The 14480-nt window shown below is 38.2% G+C and overlaps 1 protein-coding gene across 3 annotated transcripts in view; it reads right to left on the bottom strand.

Annotated features, from left to right (window-relative positions):
* Positions 1–14480, bottom strand: part of LOC135211014 (protein spaetzle 5-like) — a 956827-nt gene that overhangs the window by 704807 nt on the left and 237540 nt on the right. The gene's annotated exons all lie outside the window — the stretch shown is intronic.

Here is a 14480-nt window from a genome sequence, read left to right as displayed (position 1 = left end):
TTGTTCTGTCCTTGGAAGTGGAAGCTGAAGGATTGTTTTGTGTTCTCGTGACTGTTGAAGTCATTATATAACCATGGCCACAGATTATAACACTTTATTCAAGTTTTCCGTTTTACTAACTGCATGATTTGTTACTCTACTTTCTTTTATCAACTTTCTGATGTTAAGGATTACGGAAACATAGGTAAAATGCAGTGAGAGAGAGAGAGAGAGAGAGAGAGAGAGAGAGAGAGAGAGAGAGAATGCACCAAACGCAGATTAACAAGACTACTGAAGAAAATAATAAAGTAAAACCTCAAAAAAGGAAAAAAGTGAAATGAATATTACGGGATAACCATCAAGTCAGACCAAAAGTGTACTTCCGCTTAAACTGAAGATTTCTACAACTGTTCCATAAACCAGTTCCAATCACACAAAAAGTCTTTTAAGTGATAAAGCAAAATGCACTCAACTACCTCTATGTAGTAGTTTGACATAGTTTTCATTAAAATTATAACTTTAGAATGTAATGTATATGCTCTTTTCTTCATTAGGTGTCTTACAAAAACTGCTAGTAACCATTTCAGACCCGATGTGGCATTGTTTTTCGGGAATAACTCCGAAATCTTTTAATCGGACAGTGATGACATTCTAACACAATGTTTACAACACTCCGCCGTCATTTAAAATGTTATAAGAGTTAGTCCAATTGACATACTTTGGGTGTTTACTCTTATAGTTGTAGTCAGTGAGAACCCAAACACCTGAGGAAAGGGGTTCAAACAAGTCGACTTACGACCCCCTCCCAATCGTTAGTCCCTCCTTCCCCTACCAACAAGCTGCCCCATCCCCCCAACCACTTATCCTTCTATCACCTCTCCCCAATCACACACCCATTCCTCTTCCCCTATAATTCTCCCACCCCCTCCCCTTCGCTCGCTCTCGCTCTCTCTCTGAATTACACAACACACTAAAGACATACATTGTACATTATTATATCCCATGAATTTGTCACACTATATCTCAAATGTGTATATACCAACAATGAGTTTAGTGGTTTTTGCTAATGAGCTCCACTATGATGTTCGAACTGTTTCTATTGTGTCGCCTAAGAATTGTCGTGGGAAATTACAATTATGATCTTAGACTGTATGTGCATGGTCGTTTTTCTACCCCTGTTGTTCGATTGTTCGTACAATGTGATGAGATAGATTGGGCAATGGGCATAATTATTCTACAATGAGATGGTGTCAGTAAAATTGTAAAATAATTAATATTATAGAATTAACGGATAATAACACACAAGAATCCATAGTTTTCTTTTTTATCATCATCGCAGTCAAAAGTGACAATGACGGGTTTCACACTGTCACGAATATTGTCAGAGGACCAATATTCCTCCTCAAACTTCATGGCTCGCCGAACAGCACCTTCCCAAAACCTCCGTGGTTGAACATATTAAAAAGTCGGAGTGCATTCACAAGTCTGCACCCATTTGTGCATCTAAGCAAATTGGCCATGGGAACCGTGACTGCAGCGCACCTTCAATACCCAGCGACAAACCACTTTCTGGGATCGCCTGTCAGTGAATATTTATATTATTAATATAGTATTGCTCAAATACTGTATTCAAAACTGCCAACCGAGCCAAAACAGTCATGTCTATGAACCATCGATTCATTACATCACCCAACATTTCTATTCTTAATCTATTAAACAAACTGACTAAAGATTAACTATGTGTAAGACTTTATATCTACCTGTAAGCAATTTAAAGAAGGGGAGAGAGAGAGAGAGAGAGAGAGAGAGAGAGAGAGATGGGGGGGGGGGGGGGAGAGAGGTGATATAAGGATGCGTGTACAAGGGGAATGGAGGAGCTTGTTGGTGGGGGAAGGAGGGAACTAACGAAGGGGAGGTGGTCGTATGTTTGAACCTTTGCTCAGGTGTTTGAGTACTCACTGACTACAACTTAAAATCATAAAACTAAACACCTAAAGTATATAAATTTGACTAACTCCTATAACATTATAAATTACGGTGGGCTGTTGTAAACATTTAAATGCCATAACTCTCCGACTCAAAGCCTTGAAGATATCCCCGAAAAACAAAACCTTAAATCTAATTTATTACATATATATGTACGTACTTACAAATGAGTACAGGTTCTAGGTGACTAGAAGACATTAAATGATCATTAACATTAAAAGTCATAAATCAATGAATCAATAGATAATTTACATTACTCAGACAGAACAAACATTCATAATAAAAATAAATGCTTAACAGCGGCAGTAAAAATCAATGAACATCCAATTCAAATTATAGATTTAAATAGCAAATCAATTTCTGATCCATACACTTGCTCCATACCGCTAAATAAAATACCACCATTAGGCACAATAACAGTGACACGTCACCAAAGCAGCATTAACAAAATCAAAATCCCGCAGCACCAATAGTAAAACAAAGTATTACACGGACAGCATAAATAATATTAACAACCACCCAGCGGTAATACCAATGCCTCAGGCAGCGCCACACACAAAAGTAACAATCTCTGGAGAGAGAGACGTCGAGACAGCCTCTGCTGTCAAAGAGGATGTAGTACATCATCAGACAATCACTGTAAGTCACCAAAACAGCCCATGACTGCTAACAGGAACACATCCAAAAATACACATGACTGCGGCGAAGTCGAGGAGACAACCGGCTGGCTGTCTCACTGGAAGCACTCTGCTCCACAGATGACTACATCCTACAGCTGCCGAGGACAACAACAGGTAACAACACCTGCTATTAAAGTCCAGTAACCACGCTGCAACTGCCAAAGATAACAGGTGACCAATACCTGCTGCTCAAATCAAGTAACCATACTGCTACTCAGCTACTGCCTTCTTGGCTGAGTGTTGCCTAGAACCTGACTGTCTGCCACCCAGAACCTGACTGACTCTGTCACTCACTCCGTGACAAAAGTCAACTCGTCATGTAGACGAAAACACTTTAAAGCAGGAGAAACAGGGAAACTACTTAACCAGGATCGTTCAAACAAAACGACCGATCCTGACACGATGCCACATCGGGTCTGAAATGGTTAGTAGGCTTGATAATTATGCAAAAGCCGGGAGAGAAGGACTCAACTTGAAACATGATAAAGATGAACAGTCAACTTCTTTTAATCCTGTAGAACGGAGTTCCATTTTATCAACAAAGACGATTTTTTAGTGCTGATAAAGATGAAAAATGAGATATCCCTGTTAAGAATAGCTGCTGAATGTAAGGGTTACACTAGTATGAACGTGGTGTCGCTTGGACGATGTGAGCTGTAGCTGTAAGACGACGTTACTTACTTTGATTACTTTACCGGCATTTCATAAATTTTAACAGTGGTGGCAGTTTCAACATTTAATTCATAAAAATTATAATGACACCAAGTGAAGCTTCAAGATGCAAAAAAAACGTTACTTCAAGTGTAACACGCTAATAACAAAATAGCCGCCTAGCGTCATTCCAAACAGATTGGGCCAGCTATAGACGCTGTTGACATATATAAAGGATGGGGGTCAAGTTTAATCATTCATCGTACAAGGTAATGGATTCACTGTTTTATTGACACATCAGCAACATGGTGTTTGCAAATAACACGAGGCACCACACGACATGACTACAATAGTGTACTTAAAAACCTCATCAATAATCCAATTACGTTCTTAGGACAATGAACACTAAAATGAAAGGCAAAATGCTTTCACATCTGCACCCATTTGGTTTGATAAATGTCCGTTTCGTAACAAAGACCTTTGACTTTCCATCCGAGAGGTTATCCGGCATACAACACAAAGTACTTGAAGGGCAAACTTTCATACTGTAAAACAGAAAAAGATGAGGACATTGTTTTTCATGACAACATGCATAAGTAATTAGTTATGTCGTAACTGGATAATGGAAAACATTTCGCTATACACTATACTATGTTACAGACGGCTAAACCCTACCAAAGCTTAGTTTCATGAGACTCAAACATTTTAACAACACATTTTTTTGTGCTATTATTATTCAGTCAAATAAACTAACAAAAAAAAAAAAGCATATGAAGAGGCAGATCAAAACATAACATCTCTGGCGGAAGTTAACCCCCCGAGAGTTCTCTCCCCTAAACCTCACGTACCTACCACATTGCAATTCACAAACTCCGTTTCAAGTCACAAGGATTACCTCTTGGAAAATTTTCTCAAAAATTCACACATGTTCATAGTGCTTCCATGTGCATACTTATATGCATATAAAATTCAATTAGTATTTCACATTGCTACTCGACGACTAAATTTAATTATGAAGTAGTATTTCTCAAAGAGATATAAGAAAACTACCATGTACCCATTATGGGAAAAGAATGGTCTGATATATAAAACACATAAAATATACATACATGCATACACACACACACACACACACACATATATATATATATATATATATATATATATATATATATATATATATATATATATCAAGGAGTTACAAGGATTAGAATGTCTCAAAGACTCATTAGTCCATTCGAGGAGACATCGTGCGCTCACGTATCTCTTGGAGCAGGTTTTACTGTTCATTCGCAGTGTCCTAATAATTTTGTCTAGCTTTCTTTTAAACTCTTCCACACTGTTGGGGGTTGCCATTTGATGGTACTTGTTTCAATGTTATACATCTAGAACGTTTTTCTGTGTGTTCCTCTAGAAGGGCTTTCCAGTACTTATCTATGCCTGTGTTCTCGTCGTACTCTAAATTTTTAGCATACTACTTTAGCTTCCTTTGGTCATGTCGACGGTAGTCTAATTTCATTAATATCTTCTTCCCTTTTTTGATGTTGAATACTAACACAACACAACGCTTTTGCCTAGATTTGCACCTACTGAAAGGTCAGACACTAGGTTATCTTCAGTTGATAGGACGATGTCTAGTATGTTGTTTCCTCTAGTAGGTTTTCTCAACCCATTGGTGGAGGAATTAATTTTTTTACAAAATCTAAAAGTCTCTTTCCTTCTACGTTTGATGCGGAGGTCATAGTGTCCTAGTGTACTCCTGCATGTATATATTCCATATAAAAACCATGTTCCTTTTTCGTAAGGCAGTAGGAAACGCAATTCTTGAACAACAATCACAGACCTCGGGAGCACACAAATCCAGCCAGTCGGGTGGTTAAGCTACAACGAGCCTCCCCTGAAGACGGATCGTAATTGAAGTAAAGTGTTCAAGCGAACAGCAGGCCTGATGTGGACCTGTGAGAATGTGATCAAAACGACAATTCAGGCCGATCTACAATCACCGAAATAATGATCAAAGAAAGTAACGATAGCAGGTTCTACTTCAGAAGACGGAATCTTTAATATTATCAGGGACCTTCTCCATACAGTCTGACGACAATATCGACGCCATACCTCTGCCCTTTCTTTGCTTACGTCCTTTAGGGGGGAGTGAGGGGTTCTTTCTTTTTCTTTGCCCTTTTCACGGCATTACAAAGAAAGTTCCTTCCACCGTCCTTCCAGGCAATTCACCTTCCAAAAGATCCCATTTTGGAATAGCCAACAACAACAAAATGACGTATTGAATGGTCGCCTGAAAAGAGCATTGTATGATGTTCTTTCTCTTCTCCTCAGTGAGCCAATTGGGAAAAATGTTTCCTTTACCAAGGTCTTCGTACTCTATTCTTTTCACCACTACTTGCCACCGTCCACATCATTACGAATTAAGTCAGAAAATCATCGTACTGAAGTACGAAATGAGAAAGCAAAGTTGATGCACAGGTGACCAGAAATTAACCACGAGTACTGAGAGAATCGCGCATCACATAATATACTTTTACATGAAATATCCATTCCTTAAGGACATTAGCTTATGCTGCTAGATGATCTACTTTTCCGGCGTCTTTTCTTCAACAAGTCTCCTTTAAGCTTAACATCACAGAACATTAATTCCCACGTGTTCCTTTTTCTCATAAACTGGTGATTCTTCAGCTTCAAATTTTCTGAAATGTATTACTAAACTTTCAGATTCTCTATTCTAACAGTTCCTGGAGTCTCTGCAAGCACACAAAAACAATAAAAAAAAATTTCTCTATGCTTACAAATGTTCGACTATTATAGCTAATTCATTCCAAATAAAAATCTGTTGTCTTATCCCAAATTTAGTTTAAATCTTAAACGAAGGCCAGGGTACACTACATTCTACTTACAAGGGTCACTATCTATGTCCGCTCCCCCCCCCCTCCCCCCCCCCCCCCCCCGGCCTTCTCTCTCTCTCTCTCTCTCTCTTCCTCTCTCTCGCCTCTCTCTCTCTCTCTCTCAAATAATAGTCCCTGGGTTTGGACATCATCTTGTTAAAGGCTTCGCTGTATTCCGAAAGTTTAAAATGTAATATAAAGGTTGAGAAAAGTACGCGGGATTAGAATGTTTATAACCTTGATTCGATTTTAGATGGAAAATTAATATGAAGCCACACATATGACTTTAATATTGCTTTATTTTCAGGGAATGTGGTCCCAAACACATATTATTTCTTAAAATTGCGGAATACGGCCAAGCCTTTAACAAGATGATGCCCATACCATTACTGAGAGAGAGAGAGAGAGAGAGAATGTAGTTTGTTAGATTACACGACCTAGAAAGATTATTAATTCACTAAACAAGTAAAATGAATTAACCAAGATAATGTCTTTTCAATAAAACACGCTACTGTTTAAAATATTTAATAAATCCTTTCCATAATCAATATTCGAGGAGAAGAGTTTTGTCTTCATTTGGAAAGTGCGCAATGTAAGATTATACACACACACACACAAACACACATATATATATATATATGTGTGTGTGTATATATATATATATATATATATATATATATATATATATATACATATATATATATATATATATATATATATATATATATATATATATATATATATATAAGGAAAATGAATTCTGTAGCAAAAAACTTATCTTAACATATCTTCAAACTAAATAGGTTCTGAATAAAGAAGAGAATTTTGCATGCTTGCACCGGTCTGCAAGTGTGACGTACGAACTTAGAACTTAGTGTAAAAACACATATGCAAGTAACCCTGCCTATTACAGAAAAAGGGTAGTTATGCCTGCTGGTATGTGGGAAACTGACTTGCAATCCACGGATTCTTATGAAATGGTAGAGATTCTTTAACCTGTAAACATTGTATTTCAATATGTCTCCAATTTTTCAGACAATGTTCCTTCGACAAATGACATTGGGTAAAATGTAACCAATACAGCAAATGGACTCCACAAACATAACTGACATTATAAGACAAAATTTCTTCATTAGCCAAACTGTAAGCAAAAGATAAAATTGTCCCCAATACACATAATTTTTCAATGTACTAAATGTACCCAAACACCAAAATAAACCATTTAGTACACAAAACATTTGTCAACTAGGTACATTTGTTATATTAAGTACATTTTCCATACGGGTTATATTTTTTCTATAGGGTACATTTTGTCTAACATGTACATTTCGTAAACTAGGTATATTTAAAACGTAATACTGTGCAAAATGTATTTGAGATACACTTTTGCCCCTCGCCTACATTTTCTATACTAATACATGGCCTCTGTATACATTTTATCTGTTTACTAAGTTTTCTTTATTTTAGGCTCATTCTATTCATTGGGTAGACATTGTTCACCGAGCTTTATGACCAACGTTTTTCTGAACAAGAACATTGCTTTAAAAGAACTGGAGACTGAAGGCTTAACATATCACTACCACTAACTAAGACATACTTACGATTTAGTGGAATTCGACTGAATTTTCTTTACATCCTTCTTTGTGTGATAATGTTACCGGCTGTTAAAAATTGTTTTCCATGCTGTGACAAAACACTTACAGATGGTCATGATATAGAGTTTTCGGGCAGATAACAAACACGTATACAAAAACTCTCAAACCAACTAGAGGGATATTTCAGGTGATGCAAAGTACCATAGCTAAATTGTGCTTTAAGACAGGTTGGTGAAACACAAAGAACTCAGAAATGCAAAGTACCACTACAAGGGCTCAATATATATATAGGATGAAAGAGGTATTAAAGGCAATACTGATAAGACTTCTTGTGTAATATATTTAACAGATACCGGTCAATATTTGTATTATACATATATATTTTGTATATATTATATATATATATATACATATATATATATATATATATATATATATATATATATATATATATATAATACAAATATTGATCAGTGACTATTAAATATATTAAACAAGAAGTCTTATCAGTATTACCTTTAACACCTCTTTCATCTCGTATTTTCAGACCTTGCTATGGTACTTTGAATTTCTGAGTTCTGCACTTTTCACCAACCTTTCTTAAGCACAATTTAGCTATGGTAGTTTCCATCACCTAAAATATCTGTCTATTTGGTTTGAGACTTTTTGTGTATGTATACATATATATATATATATATATATATATATATATATATATATATATATATATATATATATACATATTATATAAAATACAAATATTGACCAGTAGCTGTTAAATATATTACACAAGAAGTATATATATATAATATATATATATATATATATATATATATATATATATATATATATATATATATTATATATATATATATGGGAGGAAGTAATAGAGGCACTACTGATGAGTCTTGTATAATGTATTTAGCAGCCACTGGTGAATATTCATATGTATGTATGTGTACACACACACAAACACAAATATATAGGATGAAAAAAAGTATTCGAGACACTATTGATGAGTCTCCTGTGCCAAGCATTTGCAGATGAATACAAATGTGCGTAATAATAAGTTAAACACATATACATACATATACTATTTTATATTTATATATATATATATATATATATATATATATATATATATATATATATATACACTGGCGTCCCGAGTAAGCTGGAGGGTGAAAGGCTGTTTTTCCATTTGTCTTTTATTTACAAATGTTTTTTCTTCTCATTTTGGAAAATTTTAGTGACTAGGCCTTCTAAGTTTTGTATGAAAATACTTTTATTGTACATACACAATATATGCATAGATATATATATGTGTATATATATATATATATACATATGTGTATAATAAATGTATATTCATACACGCCTTAGAAGGCCTATCCACTAACACTTCCAAAATCCAAAGATAAAAAACAAATGCAAAAACAGCCTTTCACCCTCCAGCTTACTCGGGGCACGTGGTAAAATCTACCATCAAATAGAACGTTGTTTCACCAACGAAAATTAAAATCAATACGCTATATTTTTACTAGAAATAATTGTTCTGTACTATTTATCATGCATATTATTCATTTTTTTACATTTTCATTCTAATATATAAATATGCTATCCTAAAATTCCTGTATCTTTAAATGGGCCCTTTCACACTATGTCGCACGTAAATGCGACACGATGTCGCACCAACATGCGGCTAGCATTTTTCCGACATTTTTTTGGCTTTTCCATAGGGCTCTCCTACACCCCCAAACAAGAACAACAACAACAAAGTAGTTTGTAGGCTTACCCACCGAGTAAACAAACACAGACTTTCACCATAAAAAGATCCGTAAAGTCGATGACAAATGACAAGACGGAGCAAGTGACGAAGGCGAAACACAAATAATTGAAATGATTGCCAAATGTTCCCCTGTATCCGTTTCCTATTGTGGCATTTCCTGGTCCGTCTATTCTCGTATGCAAATAATTCTCTTTTTCTCCTTTGTTACTGGTTTCATTAATCATCAAAGATGCTCTTCCGATCAAAGGGGAGCTTCCCTTTCCCACCGAATGATGTTTTCAATTCATCCATGTCATAAACATTAGTTACAACGGCCAGGATATCGAAATGATTAGCACATCATGGGCTCTCTCTCTCTCTCTCTCTCTCTCTCTCTCTCTCTCTCTCTCTCTCTCTCTCTCTCTCTCTCTCTCTCCACTAAGTAAGTACAATATATTTTCAAAATACTACTCCTCGGTTTCGTGGAATATGACTCATGGTTCTAAAAATCAGTACATAACTAATATAAACGTATCCATATAGAGAGAACCTAGTACCTACTTCCACAGGACGTGATTTAAACTGCCGAGATCCTGTTATAAAATATACATGAGACAAATCATTACCACAATTGTAAGTACGGCGTTCCCATTATCTTTCAGCTATTAATTATTACATAATATGGTCTTTACATTCGTTTTTTTTAAATCTAATGGCTTGATATTGTTAAATAAATGTAAAGCAAATAAATAAGCAGGGGCACGGAAATAAATGTAATCAGTCTCTCTCTCTCTCTCTCTCTCTCTCTCTCTCTCTCTCTCTCTCTCTCTCTCTTTATATATATATATATATATATATATATATATTATCATGAATATCTCTTCAACTTTGCCATTTTTTAACTGAAATGCATTTGTACACAAATGCACAGCATAAACTCCGCCTCTCTCTCTCTCTCTCTCCTAGCTCTTCCTCTGCGGCCTCCTTCAAACTTTGAAGGTATTGTGGTAGAAAAACCGTGTGCAGGCAGAGCTACAGCATTCAGGTCAAAAGCTAAGGTCACACATTTACGTATCGACGGACGCACGCCCACGCATGAGCGGAAATTGGTAGTTGGCAACAGCTTACGTCAGTAAACTGTAAATGTTCCGTAAAACATACATAAAATCGTGGACGTACGGTGACGGGTCGGCTGGGTGTTGTGCACCACCCAGGGGAGCGCTGTAGGCCATTCCTGTTTTGAATGTTCAAAACAAGTCATGGGTGGTTATGCCAAATGTCACCTGATGTAGCTCTAGGCATTGCACGTGGGACCCATGGTGACTGCAGCGGGGTAGGCGCTGGGTTCATTGGCATTGTTCACTGCCACAGTTTTCTTCACGCCACAAAGCATGTGGGCCTCCTCATTACACGGCAGCCTACGGGGATACCAACTTGCACATTTACAACCTTGTACGACGTGGCAATGCTGTAGCGTAGTATAAAAGGTCAGGTCGGCGTCCTCAGGTCAGCTATTGTTTCCATCTCTGAGACCAGCAGTCTCCTCCAAGTACTCTCCACAACACCCTTCAAGATGCCGAACCTCACAAAACGACCAAGGAATGGGCCATCAACGTCATCTTCTTGCAGGACCTTCTTTTGACCTGGAGAGGACTCCTACAGCCACTCCCGCAGACACTCAGGACGAGGGAAATGTCATCTTCTACCTACAGAAGTCGGAGTTGGATGAGAAACAGTGTGATGACAGCAACACAGAAACTCTTCATAAGGCTACCCCCATTGACAATGAACAGGATGTTCCCTTGATCAAGACAGAGGACAGCTAAGACGTCGAGGACGACATGCCACTGGGGCGTAAGAAGAACCTCTGTGTACTCCTGTTGAACAAAAATGAGAGGCTGGTGGGGGAGTGGCTCAAGCACGAGGCCCAATCCATATACAACAAGGGGATGGCTGCCTACAAGGACAAAGCCAAGGTGTGGAAGGCCTTTGATGACAAGGGCAAGTCATTTAGGCCACCAGTGACTGGCAACGAGCTCCAGACATGGTTTACGTCCCTCAGGAGCCGCTTCGAACACCTCGCCGCTGAGAAAAGTGGCCAATGGGCGAGCAGACGACTGATGGACCGGGAGAAGTGGATATTGAACATATTCCGCTTCCTCAAGCCCCACATCGTCCGTCAGAAGAAGCCCAAGATGTTGGGGCTACCAATGGTATGTACGTATATTATAATGTATGACTTCAATTTTTTTATGTTGAAAATACACAATATTTTACAGTACATGCAGAATTCTATCAAAGTGAATTTACACTCTTGATTTTTAGAAGTGCAAAGTTTTTACATTCTTTCATACATGTTCCATTACTTTACAGTCTGTTCAAGCTGCCTGCTACGTCACTGAAGTTCCTCCAGCCCTGCCTGTGTCTATCATCCCTCCTACCACCTCGACCCCCTCATCGCATGAGTTTGTGTCTGCCATAGAAAGGCTCCCCCTTCGAAGAAGGTACGGAAGCCGGACGACGCCATCTTGGAGAGTATGATGCAGCAAATCAACAGTTTGTGAGACAGGATGCAGGTGTCTGACCAGGACAAGGACCCCGACCTGTCATACTGGCAGGGCACCCTCTACGACATGGCCAAGGACTGCATTGGGGTGGATCCTGACCTCCGGGTGGTGCTGGAGGCAGGGATCCTCTTCACTATGAAGAGGTTCCAAAGGGCCTCACGTGCCAGTATGTCAAGGCCCACCCGGACAATTATCCCCAATACCTTGGCCGAATCATTGTGGGACACGAACCATCACCGCAACATCATCACACTCCAGTCCCAACGACAACATATGTTCCAGCAGGTGGCCACAGTTAGTCAATCCAGCTGACTGTGCAACAGCTGGTGCAGCTGCAAGGCACACATTACATGGCTCCTGTGGTCGCCTCCACACCTAAGGACATGGCCAACATGTCCCTTCCATCCTCGAGCTTCATCGAGAACTTACAGTGTATATAATGTATATTGTATTTTAAATAAGCATCTTTTTAAGTATAGATTTATATTTTGTATGTTAAGTATTTTCTAAGTATCTATATAATTATGTAGTGTTTAATAAACTGAGTCATGAACATTGTGGTTATTTTATATCTGGTACTCCTTGAAGTCTTTTTGCTATTCAGTGAACTGAATAAATACAAAACTATCTCAATAAAATAAATTATTTTAAATAAAGAAATTTTTTGTATTCACTTTGAAAGTAACAAACAAACATCAGTCTAGACATATGAAATGTAAAAACAAACTCACGACAAAATAATATTTGACTAAAATATACACAGAAGACAGAAGCAAAATTTTTCAACACAAACTACAAAACAAAGGAACTCTAATACTTGGTGCTTTTACATCTCTCTCTCTCTCTCTCTCTCTCTCTCTCTCTCTCTCTCTCTCTCTCTCTCATCCTCGAGCTTCATCGAGAACTTATGGTGTATATAATGTTATATTTACATTTTAAATATTAAGTATATTTTTAAAGTATATATTTATATTTGAACATTCTGGTTATTTTATATCTGGTACTCCTTGAAATCTCTCTCTCTCTCTCTCTCTCTCTCTCTCTCTCTCTCTCTCTCTCTCTCTCTCTCTCTCTCTCTCTCTCGTGATAATGTATGAGTATTTGGGATAATGAGAACATTTTTTATACAAATATCATTTTTATTCAATTGTCAAATTATTACAGTGACAAACAAGTGAAAACACAACTTCACAACTAATTACTGAAATATGAAAAGAAGGAAACTCATACATGCAACTGTCCAATACAATAAAACCACTGTCTACATGAAAATATAAAAAATGCAGGAATCCTAAATCATGTTCTCTTGCCAATGAACGGATCTTTCAGGTGATGCAAAGTAGTCTTTAAGGATGTTGCGTTGCTCCTTGACAGTCCTCGTTGCAGTGTTGCCAGTCATGGATGCAAAGGCATCTTCTAGGGGCGGGTCATTCCTCCAGGAACCAGGTATGAGCTCAGGGGCCTCCTGATCTCCTTGCGTTCTGCGTGGATTACTCCTTATCATACGATTGTGTAGAACACATGCTGCCATCACTACTGCCTCTGCACGGTTAGACCTAAGGCAGATTGCTGTGTGGAATACTCTGAATCTGTTGGCCAGAATCCCGAAGGCGTTCTCCACCATCTGGCGAGCCCTACTTATCCGGTAGTTGTATATGCATTCCTCCTTGCTCAGGTGCCATCTAGGGTAGGGCTTCATAAGATAGTTCTGGAGAGGAAAGGCATCATCACCCACTAGGAAGTAGTGTATTCCAGGACTTCTATTTGTTCCAGGGGGTGGGGCCTTGGGTTGGAGGAGGTTTGCTTGCTTTGTCGCCAGCAATTCAGAGGCAGCACTGGGCAAATACACCACCGTCAGACTCTGAACCAATGGCACCCACATTCACGTACAGGAACCTCTATGAAGAGTCGACAACTGCAAGTACCATGGAGTAGAACTTTTTGTAGTTATAGTAATATGTACCACCATGGGGAAGGTTTTTGAGCCTGATGTGTTTACCATCTATAGATCCAATGACGTGGGGGAAGTTCCAATGTTCCTCAAACCTGTTGGCAACCTCCTTCCAAGCCTCTGCTGTTTGTGCCACCTGCAGTTCTTCATCTCCAAAGCTTGCAATAAATGCTCTGCAGCTCTCTGGGACAACGCTACTTAGTGTTGTGAGTTACCTGGAATGCGTATGGTAGTCTTGTATGAGTCACCCGTGGCGAGGAATTGTAGGGTAATAGCCTCATGCAGACCTGGCTCAAGGTGCTGTCTCCAGAATATTTGTTTCTTCTGAATGTAAGGCGTGACATGTGCAACTATTTCACTGAAGAGGCTCTGGTCAATCCAGGTGAAATTCTTGTACAGCTCTGGA

Source organism: Macrobrachium nipponense, chromosome 4 (genome assembly GCF_015104395.2).
Source record: "Macrobrachium nipponense isolate FS-2020 chromosome 4, ASM1510439v2, whole genome shotgun sequence".
NCBI lineage: Eukaryota > Metazoa > Arthropoda > Malacostraca > Decapoda > Palaemonidae > Macrobrachium > Macrobrachium nipponense.
Note: the sequence above shows the minus strand (reverse complement) of the source record. Positions and strands in the feature narration are given on the sequence as shown.